We start from the raw sequence: 11213 nt of genomic DNA on the forward strand, positions 1-11213 counted from the left end.
GGACGAGTGCTGTGGCGGCGACCTGAGCAGCGCTCCAACTGGCTTTCCTCTTCTCCACCATCTCTGGGAAGAGGCCAGCAAACTTCTTGGCTAGGGTTGTTGACCTATCCTGGGGTGGGGGTGGGGGTGGGGGCGGGGGCTGCAGGCCGCGAGCTCCCTTTGCCCCAGGGCAGCTCCCCTCCCCCCTCCCCTCCCATGTTCCCTGCATTCCCGTGGGCTGCCCTGGAAATTGAGGCCCCCCATCCTCCCCTTTCCCAGGAGAGAGAGGAGGGGCTTAGAGGACTGTGGCCCAAGGCTTGGAGGGGGTACTTGGGCTTTCCAGCCCAGCACGTGACAGACCAGGTGGGCCAGGTCCCAGGGGAGCAAGCCGCCTTGTGGGGCGTTTTCTCATGGGGTCCACTCACTGGTGACCATAAGCCCCATAGACCAGGGAGCAGGGTTCTGCCTGGTATAATAGAGCCTGTTACCAATGTTTGATAGAATGCGAGATAGAGAGGGAGTCTGTTTGGTGAGTCTCTTCCAGCTCTCCCCTAGGGCTGACTTTAAAGGGGTGTCACCCCGAAACTGGGTGACCTGCATGGTCATGGGACGAGGCTTCCCTATAAGAGAAGATATGTGGTACCCCAATCTGATTCTGAATAAGGTCGGGGTTCACACAAACCTCCCCCCACCAGTTAAAATTCACAGTGGTCCAGCTTCAAGATGGAGCAGCCAGGTTCCCCTCTCCCTTGTTGTCTCTCAAGCACTCTGGAATGCTATCTGACTGATGAATGCCTTTTATTATTCACAATTCAGGGATTGGGGGAAGGGGCGAAGGGCAGAGGGATTTGGGGGTACCCTCTTCTCTATTTCTATGGGGTCCATCACTTAGAAGAGAACCTTTGGGGTCCCACTCCTAGGCTTCTTCCCCCCCCCCCTCCTGTTTCTATTTCTATCCTTAATGGGAGGAGACTAAGAGATCGCTCCCCAGATGGCTTTGATCTGGGAATCCAGGTTTCAATTTCCAAAGAAAGATCCTCAGGAAGCCCTCAGGACTGGATCTGAGCTGGGAAGTCCTCCTCAGCCTCTCTCCTCACAATTCTCTGCCTGAACACCTTTCTTTCTCCTCCTTCCTCCAGAGAATCTCCCAGAATTCCTCTCTGGTCTCAACTGTTAGCAACTCCTTCTCTGGCTCCTTTTGTCCCATCCCCCTTGCACAACCCCCGCCCCCATCCTTACATGCCTCAGTGGGGGTGATTTGCAGGGGCCAGGGCTCTTGGCTAAACAAGACAGGGATGCTCAATGCTTAAACTGCTCAGGATGAGGTGTGTGTTGGCTGGGGAGGGGGCGGGGTGGGGGAAGGATTGTTACCAGCCTGAGGATTTCACTGGAGTTCCAGTAAAATGTGTGAGTTTGGATGGAAACACTGAGAATGGGACCCCCTTCCAGGCAGCTTTGCACTTTCCAAGGATGCTAAAGTTCTAGCAGAAGAATCCCTGCTTCAACCTGGAGGGTGTTTTTGTTTTTAGAGATGAGGAAGTATTAGGAAAGATATTCTTCCGAAGCCAAAAAAGTATTTCAAATTGTCATGTGGAGGGGAAGAGAAAGACACCACCAAACTGGAGAATGGTGACTCTAGCTTCTTTTTTTCCCCCAGGCCCTAAATTTCGTTTTATTTTTTCCCCAATTGCATGTAAAAAGTTTGCAACACTTAGAACATTTTTTTTGAGTCTTGAATTCTCTCCCTTCTTTCCTTCCCTCCTCCCCACTATGGTAAGCAATCTCACAGAATTTTACATGTGCAATCATATGCAATATTTTCCCATATTAATCCCATAGTATCCCATTCCAATCATATACCATAACTTCCTCATCCATTCCTCAATTGATGGGCATCCCCTCATTTTCCAATTCTTTGCCCTTCCACAAAGAGCTCCTTTGAATATTTTTGTCTATATCATTCCTTTCCCTTTTTGCTTTTTTTTTTTTTATCACTTTGGGATACAATCCCAGTAATGGTACTGCTGGGCCAAAAGATATGCATTGTTTTACACCCCTTTTGACACAGATCCAATAGCTCTCCAGAATGGCTGAATCAGTTCACAATTCGCCCCCCCAGAGCATTACTGTCTTGTTTCCTCATCTCTTCTTAGTCATTTTCCTTTTCTGTCATAATAGCTCATCCGGGTAGGTGTGGGGCGGTACCTCCCACATTTTAATTTGCATTTCTCTGTTATTTAGAGGGTTTTTTTTGCATGACTATGGAGAGAGTAGCCTAGTAGGAGAACTGCCAGTTCAAATCCTCAGACCTTTTATCAATTGGGGAATGACTTGCTTTCTTATGTAACTGACATTTCTTTATGTATTTGAGTAACTAGACTCCAGCTAGACAAAAGTCTTAATTAGAGCAAAGCCATTCCCTCCCCAAGAAATTCATCCTCAGGCTCTCAGAATGTTCCAGGAGGAGGGAGAGAAACTTCTAATATCAAAGATCCCAGAAGGCTCCTAGCCCAATTCACATCTGAGAAAAGGGAAGTGGGAGAACACTTGTCCCAGGTGGCTCAGGTGGACAGCCTGTATGTTGTATGTCTCTAGGGATCCCCAGTTAAAATAGAAAAGCTCCCTCCTCTCCTCCTTCCCCCAAGATGCATTGCTCAGAGTTTATACCGACCTAATAGCATGCTTTCATTCATCAGGGTAGGAATGTGAGATGGGAAATCACTTCCCAGCAAAGGCAGATGATCTGTGTAGGGAAGCCAGGGAAGGGAGCCTCAGATTTATCCTCTGAGGAATGACTTTCAGGAATCGATGCAGAGTGAAAGGAGCAGATCCAAGAGACCATGATACACAGAGACCGATACACTGTGGTACAATCAAACATAACAGACTTCTCTACTAGCGGCAATGCAAGGATCCAGAGCAAGGCTGAGGGACTTCTGAGAAAGAAAACCAGCCACATTCAGAGGAAGAACTGGGGGAGGAGAAACACAGAAGAAAAACAACTGCTTGATCACATGGGCTGATGGGGATATGATTGGGGGTGGAGACACTAAACGATAATTCTAATCCAACTATCAATGATATGGAATTAGGCCTTGATCAATGCTACATGTAAAACCCAGTGGAATTGTGGGTCGGCTAAGGGGGGGGGGAAGAACATGAAATATGTAACTATGGGAAAATATTCAAAATAAAAAATTTAAAAAAATCTTTGTCCTCTGACCCAGGTCGGTATAGCCACTTCTGCCTCAAGGTTCCCGTTTTCTGGGATAAGGCTAGATAGTCTCCAAGGTCCCCTCAAAGACCCAGTCATACCTCATCCCCTTCCTCTTGGGTTCAGAAGAATTATAAAGTGTGAGGTAGTACCCATGGGAAGGGGACCCAGGACGGAGGCTGACCCCTGGCAGTGATTCCCTAGTTTGTCCTGGCTCATGGACACTTACTGATGAAAGGAACCACCTTCCTCTTAGTTTGAGAACAGGAGACTGCTAAATGGGGTTCTGACAGCCCCACTCCTGGGGCCTCTGGCCCTGAGGTCAAAAGCAAGGCTGAGTAGCCGTAACAGAAGCCCTACTGAGACACCCCAACCCTTCCCAGGAAGACATCTCCAGCTTACCTTGGTTTCTCTTGAGAGCTGGCACCAGCAGAAATCAGTCCTGTCCGCTTGGCCCACAAACTTTTCGACTCTTGAAGGAAAGGGGATGTGCCAAATGCACCCATTTTTAAAAAAAATTTTAACCCTTAACTTCTGTGTATTGGCTCCTTGGTGGAAGAGTGGGAAGGGTGGGCCATGGGGGTCAAGTGACTTGCCCAGGGTCACCCAGCTGGGAAGTGTCTGAGGACGTATTTGAACCCAGGACCTCCCATCTCTAGGCCTGGCTCTCCATCCACTGAGCTCCCCAGCTGCCCCCCCCCAAACGCACCCATTTTTGACCCCACACCCCCTGTGAGAGGTCCAGCTAGGTAGGGCACAGGCAAAGTTTGGTATTCATTGCCTACAAGCTGGGTGAGCCCCTGGGGTCTGCTGGAATTCACAAAACACACCCACACACACCAATGCTTTGGGGGGATCCAAATCCATTTATTTTCGATTCTTGTAACAGGCCTCTGAAAGAGGAACCTGCCAATACAGAAGAGAATTTTTTTTTTCCATCGCAGAAATTTCCATTGGAGTCAATATAGCCAATGTCTGAAAACTGAGTAATAATAATAATAATAATAAAGGGCACAAAAATAAGGCGTGGGGAAAAGGGGCACAGGCACATTTCAAGAAGGGTTGAGAGAGGGCCAGTCAGCCGGCCCATGTGCCAGAAAAGCAAACACGCCCTTGCTCAATCTGGCACCAAGGAGAATCCGTCTGGGATCCGGGTCATCCAGCACGGACACAGGTTCCAAGTGCTGAGCTTTAAGAGCGCGGGACAAACAGAACTTTCATCTTTTTTTTTTTTTCAACAAAATCAAAATGGTTTCTTGCAATCTTGAGCTCGCTTTATCTGGGAATTGGTCCCTTGGGGTTTCAGTGACTTGCCCAGGGTCACACAACTAAAAGGAGCAATGGAGGCTGGGACAAGTACTTAGCTGTCGCCAAATCAATATGTTTTCCACACTTTACAAAAGACCTCTAAAAGAAGGGTTTTTCTAGCCATCTGTCAGTACAGAGAACTTTTCTTTCTAGCACTTAAATCTGCATTGGAATCAACATAGGAAACATAGGAAGAGCTCAGTAATCGGGGGCAAAAATAAGGCCAGTTGAAGGCACAGTTCAAGAAAGGGGCATTTCAAGCCAATCTCATTGTATTAGATAACCCAGCATGCCCACACTAAAAAAAAAAAAAAAAAAAAAAGTAGTGACATCTTTGGCCCGACCAGGGATCAGTCTAGGATTGTGGCCCCTGAGCGCTGCCTCGGGTTCAAAGTACTGAGCTTCAAAAAACACGGCACCATCAAAATACCTTTGTTTGACAGCAAAATGAATACGTTTTTGATTCTTTCAAGAGACCCCCAAAAGAGGCACTTCCCAGGACATCGGGCATTTTGTTCCTGGTTTGAGGGTGGCTGTTTTTTTATTCAGCCCCTCCCACTCCTCCCCACACCACAGATGGCATCATCTGGCACCAGACATCTGTTAATACAGATGGGTGCTTTTCCCCCACTACCTAACTCTGCCCTGGAATCAACCCAGAAGCCATCAGAACCATGGAGTCAGTAGGGCATAGGGTAACACACACAGAGGAGGAGAACACGGGCCCGTTCCAAGAAGGGGCAGAAGAGCAGCCCCTGTGCCAGGTGACCAGACCCACCCCCACCCGGGGAAAGACAGGCCATCGCTGGCCCGAACCGTCTTCGCCCAGGGTCGCTGGTGACTTGGCATGAACGCAGGTTCTAAGGGAAGGAGCGAAAGGCCTGGGACCAAAGAAAGAAGCATCTTTTCCCCAGCAAAATCGCTGCGTTTTCCATACTGTAACTATCAATATGGGAGAGAAGAGAGAACCTTTTCCCAGCCCCTAACTCTGCATTGGAAGCAACATGGCAAACCACTGGGCGGCTGGACGTAGAGATGACACCCCCCACGTGGGAGAGGCCACCATCCAGGAAAGGGCCCTTGGCCAACCCCACAGAACAGACGAGCAGACCCACCCCCACCCGGGGAAAGACAGGCCACCGGGGGCACCTCGGCGCTCATCATCAGTCAGTCTCTGGTGGCACCCAAGAGCCCAGGCTCAAAGGCAAAGTTCACCGAATACCTCCCGGAACTTTCCGAGACGGTGTCCGGTCAGTCTCTGTGTCCATTACCACAAACACCAGTTAGGGCTCTGGGAGGAGAGAACAAAGAGCAGCCCCAAAATGCTGGGCCCCCCCTGGCCGCGCTCCCAGAAATGGGCGGGGAGCAGAGACCACCCTCCCCCCGAGGCCTTTACTCAGCTTTTCGCTGGTACTCTTCGGGGGCCAGGTGGTAATCGGTGGCTGCGGTGAAGAGCTGAGAAGGATTCCGGGCCAAATACTGGAGGAAATCTTGCAAGTGGCCCATGAGCACATGGAGGCTGTCGTCGTCCAGGGGAGTGCAGGTGAGCAAGGGGCCCAGCTGCTGGAAGAGCCGCAGCAGGTGGGGGCCTCCGTAGATCTGGGACATCGTGTAAGTGGGGAAACGAGCCTGCATCTCGGCGTGTTGCTGCCTCTCGAACTTGTAGAGCAGCTGGGTCTCCAGCAGGAAGTCAAAGTACTCTTTGATCATGGCTACCAAGGCCCGGACGGAGCATCTTTTTTCTTGGGATTGGCAGTTTGGCTCGAAGGTGATATACTCGGACAGGATGACGCTGACCGTCTTCTTGGCTGGCAGGTTGAAGAGCTTCTTCCCGAGGGTCACCAGCTCCCAATCTTGCACAAGGAGGGGCTTCAGGGAGTCGGGTATGTGGACCGGGACTTCCTCCCTCTGCCCGAATTCTTTCCCTAGGCTTCTCCAGAGCTGGTACCCCCTCTCTCGAGCAACACTCACTCTACTTCTTTTGGATGGAGGCTGCATCATTCCAGCTCCGGAGGCACCACTTTCATTCTGATCACTGCTGGAGGAGGCGGCGGCCTGGTCTTCATCCTGTTGCTTCCTCTTGGAAATCCTCTTGAGGCTGACATCACTCTCTTGCTTCAAAGTGGTGGCGGTGCCGGCGTAGCGGAGAACACGGCCCTCAGGGATCCATTCTTGGCCCCAGCCGCTGACTGCGGGGCTGAACTGACTTTCGAAGGATACTTCGAAGCCAGTGGTGGTGCTGGCCTCTCCGCCTCCCTGGGAGATCAGTACATTGCTACTGCTCCTCCCACTGGAAGCCCCTAAGGGTTTGGTGCTAACCTGACTGGTGCTGGAGAAGAGGTCACTGCTTCTGGAGCCGTCGCTGGTAGTGGAGAAGAGGCTGCTGGGCCTGAAGCCATCACCACTGGTAGCGGAGAAGAGGCCTCTGGTTCTGGTGCCTTCACCACTGGTAGAGAAGAGGCCGCCGGTTCTGGCGCCGTCGCCACTGGTAGCAGAGAAGAGGCCGCCGGTTCTGGAGCCGTCTCCACTGGTAGCGGAGAAGAGGCCGCCGGTTCTGGAGCCGTCACCACTGGTAGCGGAGAAGAGGCCTCCGGTTCTGGAGCCGTCGCCACTGGTAGCGGAGAAGAGGCCTCCGGTTCTGGAGCCGTCGCCACTGGTAGCGGAGAAGAGGCCTCCGGTTCTGGTGCCTTCGCCACTGGTAGTGGAGAAGAGGCCGCCGGTTCTGGAGCCGTTGCCACTGGTAGCGGAGAAGAGGCCTCCGGTTCTGGAGCCGTTGCCACTGGTAGCGGAGAAGAGGCCTCCGGTTCTGGAGCCGTTGCCACTGGTAGCGGAGAAGAGGCCTCCGGTTCTGGAGCCGTTGCCACTGGTAGCGGAGAAGAGGCCTCCGGTTCTGGAGCCGTTGCCACTGGTAGCGGAGAAGAGGCCTCCGGTTCTGGCTCCTTCGCCACTGGTAGCAGCAAACAGGCTGCTGGTACTGGCAAATAGGCTGCTGGCCCTGGGGCTGGTTCTGGAGAAAATGCTGCTGGTACTGGGGTCATCACCACTGGTTCTCTGGAAGATGTTGCCGCTGGTGCCAGGACTAGGACTAGTGCTTCCGCTGCTGGTGTTGTGGAAGATGCCAGTTATGTTGGGGAAGACAGTGGTACTGGGCAAGTTGCTGCTGATACTCTGGAAGATGTTACTTATAGCCTGGAAGCTGTCAGAGTTGCTAATGCCAGTACTCGGACCAGCACCACTGGCACTCGTGCCACCAATGCTGGTGAAGCCTGGGAAGCTTCCGGGGGTGCTGGCAACATCACTTCTTGAGCTAGAGAAGCTGATGTTGGACAAGCGACTGCTGGCAATAAGGCCAGCACGGCCACCAGTACTGGGGGCCCCACTGGGGCTGTTATCATCTTTGTCATCATTGTTATTGTCCATGTCATTGTAGTCTGTGTCACTGTCATCGTCCTCATCTTCATCTTCACTGGCACTGGAGAAGCCCATGTCCGAGAAACGAAAGGTTCCACTAAAGTCTGGTCTGTGGCAGCCCACACCAGTATTGGAGTAGCAGAGGTTGCCATCAGTGCCCTGAACGGTGTCCTTGGGGCTGGGGCCACTGCCAATACCACAAAAGCTGTTGTCACCTTCACCACCATCACCATCACCACCATCATTGTCTCCCTTGCCATCACCGTCTCCCTTGCCATCACCGTCTCTCTTGCCATCACCGTCTCTCTTGCCATCACCATCTCTCTTGCCATCACCGTCCCTCTTGCCATCACCGTCCCTCTTGCCATCACCGTCACCGTCTCTCTTGCCATCACCATCATCGTCTTTCTCGCCATCATCATCATCTTCATCACCATCACTGTCTCCCTCGCCATCACGGTCACCTTCATCACCATCAGTGNTCCCTCTTGCCATCACCGTCCCTCTTGCCATCACCGTCACCGTCTCTCTTGCCATCACCATCATCGTCTTTCTCGCCATCATCATCATCTTCATCACCATCACTGTCTCCCTCGCCATCACGGTCACCTTCATCACCATCAGTGTCTCTCTCTCCATCACCATCAGTGTCTCTCTCGTCATCACCGTCACCTTCATCACCATCAGTGTCTCCTTCTCCATCACCGTCACCTTCATCACCATCACTGTGTCTCTCGCCATCACCGTCACCTTCATTACCATCACTGTGTCTCTCGTCATCACCTTCATCACCATCAGTGTCTCTCTCGCCATCACCGTCACCTTCATCACCATCAGTGTCTCTCTCGCCATCACCGTCACCTTCATCACCATCACTGTGTCTCTCACCATCACCTTCATCACCATCACTGTCTCTCTCGCCATCACCTTCAGCACCATCACTGTCTCTCTCGCCATCATGGTCACCTTCATCACCATCACCTTCGTCATCACCATCACCTTCATCATCACTGTCACTGTCTCCCTCGACATCACCATCACCATCACCATCATTGCTGCCTCTGCCACCGCTGGTGCTGCCACTGGAACTGGAGTCCTCATCACTGTTGCTGCTGCTGTTCCTGCCACTGGTACTAGGGTCCTCACCGCCGCTGCCACCTGTGCCACCATTGCTCCTGGGGTCCTCTGCCATACTGCTGCTGCTGTTGCCCCTGCCATTGCTCCCGCCATTGATACTGGGGTCCTCCTCCACACTGCTATAGCTGCCACTGCCACCACTGTCATCTGTGCCATCATTGCTCCCAGGGTCCTCCACCATGCTGCTGCCACCACTGCTGGGACTGGCACTAGGGCTCTCATCACTGCCATCATTGCTCCTGGGGCCCTCCGTCATGCTGCTGCCACCACTGCCTGGACTGGCACTGGGGCCTTCTGCCATGTCGCTGCCACCTGTGCCACCACTGCTCCTGGGGCCCTCCGTCATGCTGCTGCTACTACTGCCTGGACTGGCACTGGGGCCCTCCGCCATGCTGCTGCCACCACTGCCGGGACTGGCACTGGGGCCCTCACAGCTGCCACCTGTGCCACCACTGCTCCTGGGGCCCTCGGCCATACTGCTGCCACCACTTCCAGGACTGGCACTGGGGCCTTCCACCATGCCGCTGCCACCTGTGCCGCCACTGCTCCTGGGGCCCTCCGTCATGCTGCTGCCACCATTGCCTGGATTGGCACTGGGACCCTCGGCCATGCCGCTGCCATCTGTGCCACCACTGCTCCTGGGGCCCTCCGTCATGCCGCTGCCACCACTGCCGGGACCGGTACTGGGACCCTCGGCCATGCCGCTGCCACCACTGCCGGGACTGGCACTGGGGCCCTCGGCCATGCCGCTGCCACCACTGCCAGGACTGGCACTGGGGCCCTCCTCCATGCCGCTGCCACCTGTGCCACCACTGCTCCTGGGGCCCTCGGCCATGCCGCTGCCACCACTGCCGGGACTGGCACTGGGTCTCTCGGCCATGCCGCTGCCACCACTGCCAGGACTGGCACTGGGGCCCTCGGCCATGCCGCTGCCACCACTGCCGGGACTGGCACTGGGGCCCTCGGCCATGCTGCTGCCACCACTGCTGGGACTGGCACTGGGACCCTCGGCCATGCTGCTGCCACCACTGCCGGGACGGGCACTGGGGCCCTCCTCCATGCTGCTGCCACCACTGCCTGGACTGGCACTGGGGTCCTCCTCCATGCCGCTGCCACCTATGCCATCATTGCTCCTGGGGCCCTCCTCCATGCCACTGCCACCACTGCCTGGACTGGCACTGGGGCCCTCCTCCATGCCGCTGCCACCTGTGCCACCACTGCTCCTGGGGCCCTCCTCCATGCCGCTGTCACCACTGCCTGGACTGGTACTGGGGCCCTCCTCCATGCCGCTGCCACCTGTGCTCCCACTGCTCCTGGGGTCCTCTGTCATGCTTCTGCTGCTGCTGCGGCTGCCACTGATGCTGAGGCCCTCGGCCGCAGAGCTGCTCTTGGCATTTGGGCTGCTCCCGCCAAAGGTACTGGTGCTGGTGGTGGGGCTGGGGCTGGGGCTGGGGCTGGGGCTGCTCCCACTGCTGCCAGACATGGCCTTCGGGGCACTTGGGGCAGGCTCAGCCCTCGGGGAAGGAGGGGGGTGCTGGGGCTGTGCACAAGCGGAGGCCGAGGCACACTGCGGGGCTGGACTGACCCCGCCCCCACTCGGAGAGCGTACCAGGTATTTGACTTCCTGGTCCTCCACGTCTACCTGGATCCACTGGGCCTTTGGAATCCCGGAGTCATGGAAGGTCAGCACGGCTCCCCCTCTTGGGCGTCAGGCAGCTCCTTTCCCGGCTTCCCGTGGAGCTTGGAAAAAACCATTTGCAGTGTGGGACGCCTGGGGTTTGCTTTGGCTTTCCCAGACGGCTGGCGCGTGCCTTTTCTCAAGGGCAGCTATGGGGAGGCTGGGCTGGGGCTGCAGAAGCAACGGGGATGGGGGGGGGGCGTCACTGGGCCGCCAGATGGCTGGTTCTTACCTCCTCTGCGCTTTGGCTGGACCGCCGGGGCTGTCGAGGCTGGCCGTGGGAGAAGTCCCTGGGCTGGCTGGACCGTTTGGCTGACTCGAACCTCCTCTGCCCTCCGGCTGGAGCGCCGAAACTGTAGAGTCAAAGGGAGAAGTCAGTCGGACCGTGGTCTGGCCGGAGGGTCGGCCAGCTAGAAAGCCGAGGGCCGGCTCTCACCTCCTCTGGTCTCGGGCTCGAACCCCGGAGCCGTCGAGGCTGGGCTAGGG

The sequence above is a fragment of the Gracilinanus agilis genome, chromosome X (genome assembly GCF_016433145.1).
Source record: "Gracilinanus agilis isolate LMUSP501 chromosome X, AgileGrace, whole genome shotgun sequence".
NCBI lineage: Eukaryota > Metazoa > Chordata > Mammalia > Didelphimorphia > Didelphidae > Gracilinanus > Gracilinanus agilis.